The sequence below is a fragment of the Triticum urartu genome, chromosome 2A, assembly GCF_056163025.1.
Source record: "Triticum urartu cultivar PI428250 chromosome 2A, HENAU_Tu73, whole genome shotgun sequence".
Classification (NCBI taxonomy): domain Eukaryota; kingdom Viridiplantae; phylum Streptophyta; class Magnoliopsida; order Poales; family Poaceae; genus Triticum; species Triticum urartu.
The window spans coordinates 13,230,868-13,250,013 of NC_141874.1; the positions used below are offsets into that span (position 1 = coordinate 13,230,868).

General features: G+C 40.7%; 1 pseudogene; it reads right to left on the reverse strand.

Annotated features, from left to right (window-relative positions):
* Positions 1–17,345: 17,345 nt before the first annotated feature.
* On the reverse strand, positions 17,346–19,146 carry LOC147982883 (tyrosine N-monooxygenase-like; annotated as a pseudogene).

Below are 19,146 nucleotides of genomic sequence, written 5' to 3' on the forward strand. Positions count from 1 at the left end.
GGGGGGGAGTCCTACTCCTGGAAGGAGTAGGACTCCTCCTGCGCCCTCCTCCTGGCCGGCGCCCCCTCCCCCTTGGCTCCTTTATATACTGAGGCCGAGGCACCCCAGAAACAGACAAGTTGATCCACGTGATCTATTCCTTAGCCGTGTGAGGTGCCCCCAGCCACCGTATTCCTCGATAATACTGTAGCGGAGTTTAGGTGAAGCCCTGCTGCTGTAGTACATCAAGATCGTCACCACACCGTCGTGCTGACGGAACTCTTCCCCGACACTTTGCTGGATCGGAGTCCGGGGATCGTCATCGAGCTGAACGTGTGCTCGAACTCGGAGGTGCCGTAGTTTTGGTGCTTGATCGGTTGGATCGTGAAGACGTACGACTACTTCCTCTACGTTGTGTCAACGCTTCCGCGGTCGGTCTGCGTGGGTATGTAGACAGCACTCTCCCCTCTCGTTGCTATGCATCACATGATCTTGCGTGTGCGTAGGAATTTTTTTGAAATTACTACGAAACCCAATAGGAGAATACCTTGAGGGGTCGAAGGGAAGGATAAATCGCCGATTTGGAGTTCCGATTCACGAAATTTTGTGGGCATTAGGTAGGGGCTTGATTGGGGCGGCCGGGGTGGAGAAGGGGAAAAGTGAGGGTTTGTGGAGGGGAAAACAGGGGAGACTCTATTTTGTTCACGCAAGGGGCATGGCGCCCTGAGCAGGGGCGTCATGACCATCAACACGGCGCCCTGGCCTGGGGCGCCATGGTGGCAAGCCCTGCCAACGTGGCAAGTCAGCGCTGACCAATATGGCGCCCCTGACCGAGGCGTTATGATATCTAGCATGGCGCCCCTGGTGCAGGCGTCATGCGTGTAGGGCCATTTTATGAATTTTTTTCAAAAGAGGGCCATTTTGTGCTGAACTTTAGCCAAAGGGCCAGTTTAGTGATTTTTCATGGCATATGTATGTGTTTTTTATCTTTTTATCACGCAATAAAGGCGTCGAAACATTTTCGTACTACTGAAAAACGAGCCTAAATGGTTGTGGCTGTTTCACTCTCCTCTTTGTCTCTATAAGTGTAGCCTTCTAGAGTCTATAGGTTGCTTCTCTTCCACCAACACTGCCACTTCGGTTTCAGAGCTATGTGCCACCTAGTGCTTTCCCATTTGCTTCTTTGTGTGTGCCGCGTTGTGATAACATGGCTCCGAAAGACTGACTTGTGATCATGTAAGAGAGACAGGCGTTGAAGTTTTTTGGGGATCGTTCTCGTGCGACTTCTAGATTCTTCTCCACCATATGGATGCGCACGACCACTTCCCCGACACCAACAATCTCTTCGGCGATATGGCTACTAACACAAATTCCTCTTCTTTCACCACACTATATGTGTTCTTGTCCCTCCAACTAGGGATTGTGTTTGGACTACTAGGAATAGACATTGATACGATGCTTCTCGCTTATTTACCCAATTGCACGACTTGTTCAGTACTTTGTTACTGGAACCAATTATCATTTCTATTATGATTTCATGTTTGGTCTATTTTTTTGAATTAAACTTAATGGGAAATAGCTCTTCAACAATCCAAAAACCTGATTTGTTTAGGCAGTTTTCTCCAATTGCTTTTCCCGCAACCCTCAAACCTGCCACGTCCAAGGATGTGAATTACAAGAGATGGCATGTCAGGGTAGTTCTTTGGTTAACCACCATGAACTATTTTGATGCTTCCAAGGGCATACCGGAGGGACCACTAACTCGCAAACAGAGCAATTTTTCTAGGCTACAGACGCCTTTTTTGCATGTGTTGTTTTGAGTGTTGCTGGCGACAAGATGGTTGATCTCTCCATGACCATTGTGGTAAATTTCCTATTGATTCTTTCAATATGTCATTATTATGCTTAGTGGATTGACATGAGTGCCAATATACATGTGTGTTTTGATATCTCCATGTTTTTTTCTTATCAGGTCACAAGGACTGCAACCGTGCTGATCGGAAACATGTCCCATGCTTCTATTCATGGTGTTGGTACAGATGATCTAAAGTTTACTATGGGAAAGAGCATTCAGCAGTTACAACTTAGACATTTCTGAAGTGTGGGAGTCCAATGCTGAAGCTCATAATATTGCTAAGTAACCCCTTTCTCTTGATCATGGTTACCACCTATGGATTGGGCAACTGCCTCGGTCCCTATGGACCCCTATGTTTGTTAATGTTGATCAATAAAGCTTGTGAAGTTCTAAAAAAGGCTTTGAATGTCTACTTGGTCTCAATCACACACACCCGTCGACTTGCTCAATGACATTTATGCATTGTCGAACAATTAGGGAGAACCATGATGAGCCATTTCACCTATGAAAAAAACGATGCATAAGTCAAATGAATGCAAAGTAACTCACAAGAAGTAGAAGAAAAAAGGAACTAAAGTACATGAAGTGATAGCCGAGGAACGAGATGTGGGAGCACCAAGAGGCCATTGACAAGGAGGAGTGAAATAATGGACGGCAAGAAGGCCCATGGTCCTTGGGACTCTTCTTTATTCCCCTTTTATGTTAATTTTCTAAGTTTTCTCTTTTGTATATGGACTGTTGTTGTGTCTACAAGGCCCAAGGTCACTTCAAACACCCCGTCTATGACACACTATGATTCAATTTGACGACCAAACACACGTGCATGAATTCTGTGGGCTAGCCCAGTTCAAGCACCTGTATTGTTCTCCTCACTTCATACGGTTTTCCAATGGTTTTGTCTTAGGTTTTTTTGTTTTCTTCCTATTTTCAAATGGTTTTCTCATATTTTCAATGTTAGATTTATTCCCAAAATCTGCCAAAAAAATCATGAATTAAAAATTCTTACATTGAAAAATGTTCTTGACTTTAAAAAATGAATATGAATTCCAAAAATGATCACTAATATTTTTTCAAAAACCAGAAATTTAGCAAACATTTTGGTATTTTAAACATGATTGTGTATTAAAAAACTTATGACAAATTTTTAAAAAGTGTATGAATTTAATAAATACTCACAAATTTAAAGATTTACATGTATTTCAAAATTGACCCCCAGATTTTAAAAAACCTCAGATTTATTTTATATAAATATTAATGCATTTAGAAAATTCTCAAGGATTTACATATGTTCGCTACATAAAAATTCTTTATGAATTTTACAGAATATTCTTGAATTATAAAAAAGGAAAAAAACAAAACAAAAAAAAAGTAAAAATGGAGAATGGAGAAAGAAATGAAATGAGAAAAAGGAGAAATTCATTATATATATCCAACCAAAAAATGAGAAAGTCAACGAATGGACAACTATCAGTTACCCTACTTGGGGTGGCCTAGTAGTTGGCTTTGCTCGACATGTTCACACAATGAGTATCAAATAGGAAGTCCTCCCCTAAAAAAAGGAAGTCCATCATCCAAAAAGACCAATGATACGGGCAGAAAAAGCTGAGCATTACCTTCCATTGTCCAAAAAATGGAAGAAAAATGAGGGAGAGGATTGGGCCAACGTGCTAAAGACCCATGTACTATCTGCTGCCCTTTGCGGGTGATTGGCGGGGAAACACACAGACGGTCGGCCAACTCGTGCATGCAGTGAAGCTAGCTTGAAACAAGGTACTGTAGCAAAACCAGACGAACACTGACACATATTGAACTGACTACTGTAGCAAACTGGAGCGAGGCAGTATAGCGAACTGACCTGATTTATTGTTGTGATTTTTTTAGGAAAACAATTGACAACAAGCTTTGAAAACACGAACATTTTTTACAATTTCAAAATAATTTAAAATCAAAATTTTATTTTGAAAAATATGATTTTTTTTTCAAAATCCCAAACAATTAAAAAATTTCTAACACTTTTTGATTATTCCAAACATTTTATAAATCAAAAACACAATTTTAATATTTTGAATTGTTTTCTAAAAATTCTGAAAAGTTCTTTGAAAATCACAAACTTTTTTTGAAAATGCGAAAATAAATAAATTATGCAAACAATATTATTTGCATTTGCTAATCACGATCATATTTTAAATTTGCCAATATTCTTTGAAAACACGGATATTTTTAGTTTTATGAACATTTTTTGAAATTTGAGAATTTTTGAAACAAAATGATGAAAGAAAAAAAACTGAAACAAAAAAGAAAAAAGGACAAAAGAACCCAATTAACAAGATAGAAAAAAACAGTTGAGGAACCATCTGGAAGGTTTCCAAAACCCTTCAGGAACCAACCAAAAAGTTCAAAAAATAGGGGTTCCTTCAGCAACTAACTAGCCCTAAATGGGCCCGTCCATATAACACTTGTGGCTAGCCTGTGTTTTTCAGCGACTACTTGACGGAAAGGTCGCCGAATAGGAAACACTGAACCCCACAACTCTCGTCGATCGACTTGATTAAAAAAAACAAAAGTTATCATTGATTTACAATGAGTCAATTACACTGGTGGTGCTAGAAGTTGGTGCAAATGACCACTTTGATGCTAGAACTTCCGGCATACATTGAACTGGTGCAATAACTTGGCTCTAGTATACAAATACCATGCAAATTTCGTTTGTGTACGCCCGAGCCGCTAACTAGGCATGCTAGCGTGGCATGGGACTAGCTGTCGGTGATTGAAAGGCAAAGGGGGGGGGATTTTTTTGTGAAAACTCCCTCGATTTTCTGTGTCTCACAAAGAGCCCCTGCCGATGTTGCAAAGGTGGAGTTTCAGTTTTTCTGAAAAATTAACACAAAAAAGGAGTCTTCTGCGACTCAAACCACGACCTGTGGCTAGCACACAGTCAGTCTTGCCCATTACACCCGTTCAACAGTCATATCGTCAATGGATAACTATTCTTTATGTAATGGAACAAAAGGGGCTCTTGGAGGTTAAATGGGCAGCCGGTGCGGCCCATTTGCACCAGCTTGTTTCTTTTGGAAATTTGTAAAAGGTATGTAAATTCTGATCTCTGTATTAAGATAACATACAAATGAAATAACTTGCTTTTAAAAACACAAGTACTATTTTAAAAATATTCATGTATTTAAAATAATTGTTATGTATTATAAAAATGTTTGTATAATTTAAAGCAATGCAATGTGAATATTAGTAGTTACAATTTTGAAAAACAATGGTTGTGTAATAAAATTATATGCATACATATAAAAATGTTTGTATAATTACAAACATTTCAATAATTATATGCAAATTTTGTGAAATTTAAATATAATCTGCAAATGTATTTTTTTATTAATTAGTTTCTATTAAAAAACATTTAAATGACCTTATTTACTAAACATTTTTATATAATACATGGCTGTATATTGAAATGTTTTTATTTACTAATCATTGTCTTTATGTATAATATTTATATCCTCAAAAAAAATTATAACATAGGAATATATATTTGAACATTATTTTCATTAATTACTTTTTACAAATTCTTAAAAAACTAGTGCGTGCAAAATGGGCGGGACTATTTGCAATATTTTTAAGCCCCACATGCGTCCAGTTTATACTACATCAAGCAGCAGATCGTATTTCCGATACGTCGAGGCCATCCTTTTCCTGTTTAATTCCTATACTGATGTACTGACAGATGGGATCCGTGCCTCATAGAGGTGAAAAAATGCCACTTGACACGTAGACAAGTTTTCTTTATAAGGAATAAAAAACCAAGGGGGGTTTTGCACAAAAAAAAAGGCCATACGACCTCCTGTCTGCTTTACAGTAACTGACAACAGGTCCCACGCCATGCTCACGTGCCAAGTCAGCATCGATTTCATATCAAACATGATTTTGCACCGTATTTGCACGTCCGAACCAAGTTATTGTACTAGTTCAATGCATGCCACAAGTTCTAATACCAAAGTGACCGGTTGCGTCAAGTTCTGGCACCGCCGGTGTAATTGACTCATTTACAATCAAGTGTTGATTTGTTGTATCCCAATAGTGGTGCACCCTTGTCTGTCTAGTTTGCGTCAAGATTCATGCTCTTCTTATATAAAAAGTTATCTTTTTTGTTTCTTTGAAACAAGAGATCATTTGACCATGAAACTTTACCGGTCAACTATACACATGTGAATCTCATTGTGTAAAATGTTTTTGATTTTTTGATGAAACATAAATTATTCAAATTTCAAATTCTGAATGAGTCGTATTTTACCAATTATGTTACGCGAAAAAGTCGAAAAACTTTTTTGCACATAGTAGTACATGTGTGATATTGATCTGCAAAGTTTCGAGTTCAAAGGTTCTTTTATTTGGGAGAAATAAAAAAATTGCTTGCACAAATTTTGATGCAAAAATGAACGGGGAGGATAGAGTGTACAATGGTATGGGGTACAACCAGAATTTTCCCTTTACGATTCGCATGCACGCAAAATACGAGGGCCTCATCTTGTCGATCCTACTATATGCACAGGAGCCAGGAGGTCCTACAATCGTCGCTGTTTGTCTCGATCTTCTCTATTGCCATAGACGCAAGCGCATATGTAAGCCATAGACTTGATGCAAACGTAAGTAACTGACGTACTTGATGCTCGTGCCTACACAGAAGAAACAAATCGTTATGCTGAATGGTTAGCTAAAATATTGCCATATACTCCCTCCGTCCGGAAATACTTGTCATCAAACTGAATAAAAGGGGATGCATCTAGATGTATTTTAGTTTTAGATACATCCCTTTTTGTTCATTTTGATGACAAGTATTTTTGGACGGAGGGAGTACAACTAAAAATGAGTGAACCATGCTGGAATTTTGTTTATTTTGAGCCTAGTCCAATAGCAGTTTCAGAAATTCCTAATAAGTCCTAGAGGCCCATGCAGCCCATTCATGAAAGGCAAGAGGTGGAACTAAAGTTTAGTCCCACATTGCTAGTTTAGAGGGAGTTGTACCTTTTTATAAGGGAGGTTCTTTCCCCACTTGTATGAGCATGAGAATAAGAGGGACGTCCACACGCGCTCCTCCTCCGCCGCCCGCCGGCGCTGCGGCGCGGAATGAGCCGATGTCTAAATTTTTGCCACACACGACTAGTATACGAAAGGTCACACGGAAGCTGAAGAGATTTTTTGCGAAAGTGGAGTTCGAATGCGAATGGTGCAGCCCTCTCGCCTCCTTCTCTTGCGCCTATAAAAGGGAGGTCGCTCTTCTGAGAGAGACGCACCAGAACAACACAACCCTCCCGCCTCAGAGTTCCCGACCACTAAGCTACTGCTATGATCTTCCCCATCCCGGCTTGCGGCATGCACCGCAGGTCGGGACAGTAGGCCTCCAAAACCGCACCTTTTGAGTCCTGCACGGGAGAAGGATGATAAGGTTTTGGGGGAGCACTTCGCGCAACTACGGACTTCTTCGTCACGGACACCCCGGACTCTGACGACTACTTCCCCGACGATGACTTCTTCCCCGACGTCCACGACCTCCTCGACGACATGGCTGGCGAGGATACTGACCCCAAGTCCAGCGCTTCTGCTGTTGCTGTCCTGTACGTGTTCTTCCTCTTTCTATTGGAGGTCCTGCTACAGTTCCTTGTTCTAGTATTTGCCCTAGATATGTTAGACTATATTTCATATATGCAACATGCTATACTGTCTGCTCTAGATATGTTTAGTTATGGTTCATATATGAAGATGTTGTTTACCTTCTCTTTGTCAAATCGCATGGCTTGTTTTATCACTGCTATACTAGTCATGTTTTATCTAGTATTTCTGTCAATAAAATCATTCGGTAAATTGATCATATTCCCAACAAACTAATCCGTGGTTGGATGATTAGGAGGACAATGCTAGCCATAACCCATCAGAGTTCATGTCCTAGAGGTTCTCGGATTTTCCTGAGTTTATTTCATGCTTTCCAACAATGTGCGTTTAGTGGGAGATATGTCCCCGCCGACTACGAAGGCGTCTGTGGCGACTTCGTCAATCTCAAGATGATGTGCCGACTCAATCTCTCAGGATGCTCATAGGGATAGGGTGTGCGTGCGTGCATTCATAGGGATGAATGTATGTGCGCGTGTATGAGCGTCTGTGTTAAAATAAACTAAAAAAGGTAAATATTGCCCCACGATAAATTACGTACATCAATCGAATACACCTTCTCTTGAATCACTGCTGAAATTCTTGAGCAAAGGCGTCCTCATTTATATTGCTCTATTATGAAACAAAATCAATACCTACAAATAAATTAGCCCTGTACACCACCCACCAAGATGAAATAGTATCTACTCCTACTATGCATTCAAAGAAATTAGACACCTACCAATAGTTACTGTTATTTTTTTGCAAATTAATAGTTCTACTGTTATGAAAAATGTTCTATTGTTTCTCGCTTATGAAAGGCCCCAAGAACAATTCGACCCCACCTTGGTAAACACAGTGCGATATTCAGGCCATAGTCACGGATGTGTTGGCAAAAGGTCTAGAAAACCAGCAATGTTGGTAGGTGTCTTTGTTAATTGATGACGAATCATCCATGGTATGGTCTTCATAGCTTTTCGAGACTCTTGCTCATCAAGCTATTCTCCAACATATGGCTAGCTATGGAAGATGGTGCATCCCCTCTCTCTAGTTCAGCCTATCGTACATACTTTCACACAATACACGAAGGTAAATATCATGAGACCTCACAAAAAGATCCACGGCCAGACATGTTGGAGGAGGGGTTCGGCCATGGTGGATTCGGTCGAGGGTGGAGGGGGTCGACAATGACATTGGTCGGGGTGGGGGTCTGGAGAGGAGGCTCTAATTTGGGTAGAACTGGTTATGGCCATGAATATTACTATTTTTCGTTGTTTTCGACTCTTGCGTCCTCTTTCTTGCCAGCGCGTATTGACCCAATTATTTCATTCCCGCGCCACAGACGGTCCCGGCAAGCAGTGGGCCATGCTTGAGCTTTGCCAGCAGTTGCAATGAAAAACAATATTGTTTGCAGTGTATATGTCCTCATTTGTCAACTCCCGCCGGCAATTCTCTGCCCTTAAGTATTTCTGGTGGCAGTAACATGATTTTGGTTGCCTTTATTCAGATATTTCTCCCTACAGTTAATTGCTACCAATCAACAATTATGGTGTAGTGAGTTGTGTTGGGTTGGTAACTGTAACGTGGGCAACTTGGTAACATATTTGTGTGATGTTACTAATTATATCCCGAACAACTGGGTAACTACATAATTGCCATGTGGGTAACGATGATATATGCAATTGTGTAACTACATAATAATAATCATGTTGCTAACTGTAGAATTTACAACTAGGTAACTAAATAATTGTCGTGTTGGTGAGTTCAGCATAGGCACATGGTAACTAGTACATTATTGCCAAGTTGATAGTTGTAGCATATGAACATAAGAATGCCGGTAACAGTATGGTTCACATAATCACCATCTTGACCTGGTAGACCATGACCGTTAAATCTGACGACAAACACCGACATCAACCTCGTTCCTAGGGCGATGAACAAATTGTCATATGGGTTATCACCTGCTCATCCCATTTCATGATTTTTTTCGTTTAAATTGGGTCGCTTATTCTTGGGTTTTTGCTTACGTACAAATAAGCTATCAGTTACAAAACTTAGAAAAAAAGTTGTTGGTCTAGTTGGTTATGGGCTAGAACGACCAAACATTAATTCTTTTTTGGATTAATCTTCAAATCTGCAAATCTTTATGTCGCTATGAACACACGCAAGCCCAACTAAAAAAGAGCATGAGCATCTCTTCTCCTTGCGATTGGCCCGTCAGGCCGTCAGTGCATGCACTTATTAGCTGTTGTATTTTTGGATTTGTGATGGTGATTTGGAGGATTAATCTTCTGTATTTTTTGATGGATTTCCATGGTCTGCACAGCTCCGATGAAGATCAGTACCAATGGTGAGCTCGAGCCTCCTATATGTTCTGGATTTCTTTCTTTGTGATCAGATTAATTTCCTGTTCTTATGTTGTGTTTGCACGTTTTGTGCCGCTTGCTGGTAGTTCCGAGGTGCTTGCTAGCTTGAACTTGGCGAGAACGGCGACCTACGGACTACAACAACAACGCTTCTGCAGTTTAAGGTCAAGTGCTCCTGTGTTGATCTTCAGTTTGTTATTTTCCTACGAAGATGTACATGCTGGAACACTGTGCAGCCCAATTCCATGTTGTTCTCCGGATAAGTATAAATGACTGAGAATGAATTAGCGCTTCTTGATGTGCAGCCTAATCCTAATTCTGATTTCATATAAAACCATCTGGCAGGTTTGGTACGTACGAGCCCCATCTTTTACAAAATTTTGATTTTTATCTGCACTACACATGCATTGCATTGCATTCTGCATATCTTAGATAGCCAAATCATGTTATTTCTTATGTGTGCTACACAGCCTAACAGATAATCTTGCAGCACCCATACGAACTTTCTTAAACATTGGGTTAATTTTCTGAAAAAAATATTGGGCAATTATTCTCCTTCTGCATGGAAAAAATAAATAGATTAATTGACTTCACAAAGTAACAATTTGGTCCACTGTTTACATAAATTTAATTGTTACTACTACTCGTATTTCCATTGTAGGAATCATATGCATGGGTCCTCTCACACAGGTGATTTCTTTTGTTGGGAATAAAAGAAACATGTGATATGTTAATGGTTACACCAATACATCCTGTATATCAGGGTTGTGACCTTTCATCGCAAAGTTGATCAAAGTTTTCATTATTGAGTACATACAATAGCTGATTCATCGTATGCTTCCACCCATTAGTTTGTAAACACTTTCTCTCAGCGCCCGAGATGGCTTATGAGAATGTTACTTCTTTTCATAGTGGAACACTTGAGGAGGGTTACTAAATTGCTTCATGTATCTATATTACATGTTATGTAAATCTTTTTCCCTTGAAAAAATAGTTCTATAAGCCCAAATTTTCTATTCATTTTATATAATCGTTCCCGCAGCAACGCGCGGGGTATCTTCTAGTTGGCTATAACGACCAAACATTAATTCCTTTTTTTAGCGGGAGACGAAACATTAAATCCACCCTCAAGCATTTATAGCGACATAAAAGTTGGGAGGGAGAAACCAACATAGATGAACAAACAGTTCGGCTCTAAGCCTAAAAATGAAATTTGTCAGCTAACTTTAGCGATTCTTATAAAATGAACTATGCACCAAACGTTTCGTTGCAGCATCGTCGCTGAGAGGTTTGCTTGGTCATATGTCTCTCTCTTGCTCCTTTTCATGGCATCGTACATGTCTCCCTCTCTCACTTTCCAAGTTTCCATATATGTTGGCACAGGAAAGAGGTATCTCGTGTGATATATATGTACATCAGATGTGACAACCTTGTACGCGCTCTTAACGTCCACAAATCAACTCTCGATCGTGCGGGTGTGGTTTCTTTGAATCTTCTCTTCTCTCGTCCATACCGATGCTGCTTTGAATCTTCTCTTTTTTTCTCTCGTCCACAAACATAGGCTATTTGTTTGCAGTACATGACCACAAATTGAGCAGCCATATATAGAGTGAAATTATGACACTCGCACGTCCTCTGACTACCAATAATTAATGCGTGATAGAGCGAGCGTGGTTGCTTTGATTCTTCCTCACAGAGAATCTTTCTGCAGTACACGGTCATATGTAGCCAAACCATTGAAGACCGGCCAATGACCATGACTGATAATCACTCACAGGCTCACAGCTAGAAGACGAGCCAAGGTTGGTCGTGTGTCCCAGTCAAGTTGGCCTGTACCTGGAGACATGTACAAATGTGTATTTGATACACTAAGAAGGGTTGATATTTTGCTGGCCAATCTAACAGAAGTTGGATTAGTAGTTCCTCATTCAATCGCGCAGCCATGGATAATGGATAGTTTGAGATTCTGACACACTTAATTTTCACACTACTTCTTTCAGCCCCATAAGGAGTTTTCTAATGTGACCACACCTATAAGGAGTTTTCTAAAGGCTGTGTGGACTGGGATTTGGGTTATCAGGACGGTGTCGATCGGTCCAAATACAAGAGCATCTCTAATATTTTTCCTAAATTCATTATGGCCTATATATATAATTGACAACCCGATTTTAGAAAAATACATACAGATCACAATAAATCAAAATAATAATATTGAGCTTAGGAACAAAATTCAGCTCACGTGCATGTTTTAAAAATATTTTATTTAGAATATCTATTACGGGCCTTTATAATAGTTTCCTACAATACTTTATGGTTCAGATAGTCCCCATAATTTCTTTTAGAAGACCCGTATATGCAATGAAGCTCTATCAAAGGTATTCCAACATTACTTTCAAGAAGTCATATCTCCGCTTTTGTCTGAGTTGAAAACCAGTTTGAACATTCCAACATTGCATGAAACAATGATATGCAGGTGCTATGCTTCTATTAACATCCTAATTTGGAAAAGTGGGATGTTACATGACTAGAGGTTTTAGCTATGGGAATCATCTCTGTTGATCTCCTCTAATGGTCGTTTTTGTACTTGTCTAATCCGATTGATCGAGTACTACCGCTTACCTAAATGGAGGTGACGAAGACGATGTTTATAACTATAGGGACTTTGGATATAGTGCCTACTATGGAATGGTAGACTTCACAAAGCTCGGTGACTCGGAATGGCAAGCCATTTCCAGTGCCACCTATCTTCCTTAATAGATGTTCAATCATGCGTATTAGGGCTTGTAGCGGCAGACGTAGTACCAGTGCTCATCGTTCCTTCTGGATGCTCGTCTGGTGATGTACCACATATGAAAAATTGCTATTCCACGAGCATATTTAGGAGATATCATAATCTTGAACTTTTCAGGCATATCTATAAAGAAATACAAAATAAATATCAGATTTGCGCATTGCAATTAATTACTCTTTCATAGAAAATTTAAAGGGATAATCCAAGAACATTCTTCGGAATATCAAGATCCAACTGTGGAAACGAAGCGTGTAAGATCCGCTCATACATTTTTCCCAAGCTTAACTATTAATCGTGCATGAGCATGAATGATCCATAAGGAATGTAAAGTTTAATCTTGTAATTTGAAGAAGTTAGTGTTATAGCGTTCTTCGTTGCCGCCCATCTACTTAATCAAGGTGACATGATCAATATCATGAAATTATTCTCTTTCCTCCTCCACAACAAAAGTACCCAAGGCTTCCCTTCCATCAACGCCACTGATGGCCTTTTTTATTAGATTTAACATCTTGGTTGGGGTTGTGTGGAGACGACGATGTCCCTCAGTAGGAATAATTTCTCCACATTATATCCCCGTCCGAATGGTGCGTCTAGCATCGTCAGAGGGTGTGTAGAGATGTGTCTCCGTCGGATCTCATGGGATTCGTCCTATGCTAGTCTTTGGTGGATCTATTTGGAACCGGTCTTCCTTCGTCTTTGTTTGGGTGCTTACACGTTTGATCCATTTGAACTACAAATGTTTTCATCGGCCATGGTCGCTACTCTGGTGCGCTAGCCCTATGAGGCCTTGACACAATGACTTCCCCACTATCTACTACAACAAGGTTTGTACGGCTTCGGTGAGGGGCGATGACAGCGACGCGCCTTCGGCTCGTCCTTGATCTTCATCAAAGTGGTGTGATCATCCAAGAAGATGATTTTCCAACCTGACTATGAATTCCGCGACTACCTCTTGGTACCCTGACAAGAATTGCATACTCGACGGCCCTTCCAGTGCAAAAAGACAGAGACAAACATAAAAGAAGATCATAAATTTTGGAAAATTAGTATAAGCTAGAAACTATTAGAAAACAATATGTTTATAAAAAAATAAGGTTGTATAGTAGATTTTTTTTCCCAAAAGACCCCCAGATTTATTAGCCACAGATCAACATTACAAGACAACCCTAAAAAAGAAAAATATTACAACTAGGTCCCTAGGATGCTTCACTCCTCCAATCTCCTAGATGGCCCGATGGTGCGCCATCGCAGCCGCTCCGGTAGGCTCCCCACTTCTAGATTTGGGCGAGCATTGCATTGTACTCTAACGCGCACCGTCAAACATCTTAGAGATGAACTTGTTGTAGCCAAATTCGACGTCCAAGCGTTGAGAGCATCGATGCTAACCAAGCCGACGCGGAAGCACGAGAACATGGCACACCGGCACTGCCCCCTAGGACAAAAACAAACAAGCGCACCCAAAGCCTACACAAACTCTTGAAGCTTCCCAGTGGTGCTGCATAAGTCGCTGCCACGACGCCTGCGAAGCTTGAGGACAAAACAGCCAACGGTACTGCTGCCATCGTTGCCTCCACAACAACACCATGCCAAACATCGACTGGTCCTTCAGCGCTGAAGCCCGGAGCGCCGTCGTTGAGGTGGAGCAAGGATTGGGAGGACATTATTTCCATACGCGTCGAGGCTGCTGCCCCAACCACAGCACCGCCTTACACGCAAGCCCACACCCTATTTCCACACCGGGCAGCCAGATCTGAGGGGTTCCTCCTCCCCCACCCTTCCACCGCCGGAGCGCCCGGGAAGGAGAGTTTAATTAGAAATCATAAGAGAGAGCAACAACTCACCGCCTTTACATTAAAAAATGCATAGGCGAGCTAATAGGTGTCACAGAAGAAAAAAAACCTTCTCAACGATTTGAAATTGGCAACTGCATGCATCTGGAACAGCCAAGAGAATTTCGATTTGTCGACCTTTCGATGGTGCACAGGTTCGCATTGTCATCGCCGTCGTCTGTCTCTTCACTGTCGTGTTTTGGATCACACGTTAAGGTCCTGAAGCCTTCTCTCCAGTCCAATCCACAGCACATCCTACACAATCAATGATGGACAAGTTACGTACGAGCTACGACGGACACCGAATCGCATTGTGAGACTAATCTTGTGGACGTTCTCATCCACGAACGCAGAGCCACTCATTAATACGGTACATGATTAACTTGCTCATTTTTCAGATGTACGTCACGTACTGGTGTCACATATGCCAGCTGCTGCAGATGTGACCACCTCCGACATTTTAGTACGTAGGTACGTGCTCCCGACGACGATTCAACCCCGCGCGTTTCGCCCGCGCGATCACATGTCACAGCTAGAACACAAGCTATTCATTCTCCGCGTCTGCAGGCTATAAACAGGAATTAATAAATCCATCATCAAAACTATATCAGCCAGCAAAAATTTATAATAGCATATTTCGGAAATCAACAAAATTACATATTTCAAAAATACCTTTTCAGATACATATATGCATATGATTTATAAACATCGTTTCTGCATATTTTTAAAGTTAATGAAACTAATAAAGAGAACTTGTAAAACAAATAAAACTCGAGCTTGGCTAGCTCTAAGCTCAGTTGGAGTTATTTCTTAAATGAGGTTTCTTTTTTTTAAATGGAGGCATACCCCTGGCCTCTGCATCATGATGATGCATGCATCCATCTTATTAACAATCCATAATCGTCATAAAAGTCTTACAGCTCACAAAACGGAGCAGATCAAAGTACCAAAAAAAGGAAAAAAATACATGTGAACCATATCAACCGGCACAATGAAGATAAAAAGGATAAGCTCTCTAGACTCCTATCCTGTTATGCGAGCGCCATCCGAACCGGTTGAAGATATCCCGAGCTACCATCTCCCATTGGTTGCACCCAGTAACCAAAGGCTCCCTGGAGTCCATAGGAGTGAGTAAGGACCACGTACGGTGCGAGTTTCTTAAATGAGGTGGCTGCGAGTCCCAGTCTCAGACCTGCCCTTTCCCCGGAGACATGTACTATTTTGTATTTGGTGTTAACATCGCTCCACAATTGGATTAGGGATTCATAGTTAACCATCGACTAAATCGTCAGCAACACATGACAGATCACCGGGCATAAAGAAATATATAGATAACTAAATTTTTGAAAACACATAAAATAAATCAACAACGGATAAAAATTGCATTCCAACGGATTTGCAGGTCTGACTGTCTGCTGGACAAAAATTTAAAAAGAAAGAAACAGACATAAACCGAAAGGCCAGAAGTGTTTAGAAAACAATACAAATATATTAGATTATAATTTCCAGCAAAATTAAAACTTATCACATTTTTATAATATGAAATTAATGATTAAAATAAAAATTAAAGTCAACAAAATGCACAATTAATCTAAGAAAATTAAGAAAAAACTGAAAATACTTTAGGAACAATCACCTTTTTAATTCCCTAGTTAGTAAAGCAACGAATATCATGCAACCTAAAAGAAAAACGAGCAGATTGGTACAATATAAACTTGGAAACTCTATCCCCACCTATTATAGTCTACTTAAAACTGATATTTTTTTTCCTTTTGCAATACTAGATATGGAATTCATTGCATGGATGCAAATTGTACGATGTATGATATGATCTATGCCACATGTAGGTAGTCTATTCCATAAACACCTGTGGATAACGATGATTCTGTTATTTAGACCAGTTTGCAGTTTATGCCGAAAAGTATAATTACTATAGCAACTTTGCCCGCGTAATTCAGAAATAAATTTTTCTTTCTGTCTTTGTTGTTGCACTGATGAAATGAAGTGAAATTAATGAAATGAAGGACCTGCAGCAATAAACGAAAAGCTGACAGTACAAACCAAACAGCAAGAACTTACTCGTAGCATTATCAACAATAACCACTAGCCTGACAATACACTGTCCTGCATAATACAATTCATTAAACGTATGAAAACTAGAAAATTACTTCCAAAATTAGAATTCTCACATCGTTTTCAAGCACCAAGCCATTTCTTCGGACAACCTGTTTAACTTGAATATTAAGCAGAATCTGCCGCAGTCTAGTTCTTCAGAATTTTGGTTGTTTCAAAGGGAAATGAACCGGGCCTTGAGCCTGATTAGGATGAGCATTTTCCCTTTTTTTGCCATTTCGGTGATGGCGAACCTGCCCGGCTCGTTAATCATTGTGTATAAGTTTCTTTCTACTAAAATGCATCATGATACAGCTTTTATATCTCAGAAGAAAAGATTTCTCACAAAAAAACCCTAGTTAATAGAATATGAAAAAACTTAGTTCATAGAACAATAAGTTGGCAATACATAACATATTGATGCATGAATGACATAATTGTAAGACGGGGTCAAAGCTGGGCACACAATTGTACAGCCAGGCATGTATACAACATAAACATAAAACTTTTGTGCAATTCCAAGGATTATTTCATGGTACACCATAATGGAAAATACAGAGGTTTTGTTTTACATAATGATAAGTACACACATTACATTAGTGATGCAACCATCGATTGCTTCTTTGTTTCTGCACACATGCAGTGTCATAATATTAAAAGAGAACTGAACGTAGCGCCAGAAACATGTAACATACACTAGTTCCAGATACATTTTATTGACACATAAATGAGAAAACGCATATTAAATCTATTTAATTGGATCATATATAGAGATGTGCAGCCAATCGTGGTGTAGCTTGCAGAACAAGGGGTTCAGCTAGTGCAAGGCCCGCATTGCGTTCTTGGAGACTCATACTCTTAACGTCGGGAGGCTTTGTCCAAGTGAATCCCTGCAACATCCTTGCGAACAACATCATTGTCATAGAGGTACCAAGTGAAATCCCAGGACAACCCCTCCTTCCACTGCTAAATGAAATGAAACGTAGGCCTGGATCAGTGAGAAGTACATTCCCAGTGTTCAAATGCCTCTCAGGGTGAAACTCCAGTGGTTCAGTCCAAATCTTGGGATTGCGGCCAAGTCCAAGCTGGCTTAAAAGTATGTGGCTATCCTTGGGGATGGTGTAGCCAGCAATTGTTGTGTCTGCCATGGTGACATGGGGTACGTTAAGAGCATGGTATGTGTGTAAGCGGAAGGCCTCCCGGATGCACGATTTGAGATAGTTTAGCTGAGGAATGTCAGACTCCTGCACCAGTCTATCTTTACTGACAACGGCATCGAGTTCGTCGGTTGCTTTCTGCATGATCTCTGGCATGTTTATCATCTCAGCGAGTGCCCACTCAACCGCATTAGATGGGTTATCGACTGCTGCAAAGATCATTTCCTAGGCACATCCATAGATTTGAGAATAAATAAAGTAATCAGTATAACGCAACAGAAAAGGTCAATACACAGATAAAATGGATCGAAGAACAATGAAGAAACTTTTTATTGAGGTTAAGATGACATACTAACCGCTGTTTGTGCTCTAATGTCTTCTAGGGAAAGCATTGGTTGTCCCTCTGCATCTTTAAGATGAACCAGAACGTCCAAAAAGTCTCGGGGCCCTTTCTCAAGAGTGGATGACCTTTCACGCATCCACTCCTCTATAATAGGATCATGCAACTGGTTGATTGTTTGCATGGCAACCTTGGAAACCTTTTCATGGCCATCCAAGTCGAGGCCTATGAGGGCAGGGAAGTAGTCGGACACACAAAAGCTGTAGAGATGGTTGAGGGCCGTGAAGAGAGCGGCAACATGTGCCACCTCATCATGTCCAGGCCCACTAGTGGATGAAGCTGGTAGGTCACTAAAGTATCTTTTACCGAACACAAGCCTTCTTATCATGTTACCAACGAAGTGTTGGGTTACATGACGGACGTTGACAATGTTGCCTGGACATGCCATGTCGCTGCAATGAGTTTTATTAATGTACCTCACAAGGTGGTCGTACTCCTCTTTCCGGAGGTGGTGGAGCTTTCGCTCCATGGACGAGGCGAGAATCTCAACAGTAAGGACACGCCTCATCTTCTTCCACTGGTCTCCGTATGGTGAGAAGATGGAGCCCTTGTACCCGAAGCTGAGTATGCCCGAGGCGAAGGTGGTGGGACGGGAGGCAAAAACTTCATCATTTTTTCGTAGTACCTCAGAGGCTATCTGTGGACATGCTACAACAATGACATGAGTAGCTCCGAGACGGAGGCACATGATGTCTGTGTCATCTCCTTGAGCAGGCCATGGATCCATCGGAACACCGCCGGCTTGCTCAGAATCACCTGATGCATGTTGCCAATGATGGGCAGTGCCGCAGGCCCCGGGGGCAGCCTGCATCGTCGCCCCCGTTGCTTCTGGGACAATAGCACTCTTTTATTTTTCCAGAGAAAATACACCAGCATGGTGACCATGATAACCAGAGTACCAAGAGCCATATTGCATGAGCTGGGCAGGGTGTTATATGAAGTAGGATAGAAGGCAATTTGTGGAACTGATAGGTAATGGACAGATGTTTTAACAGTTGTGTTTGA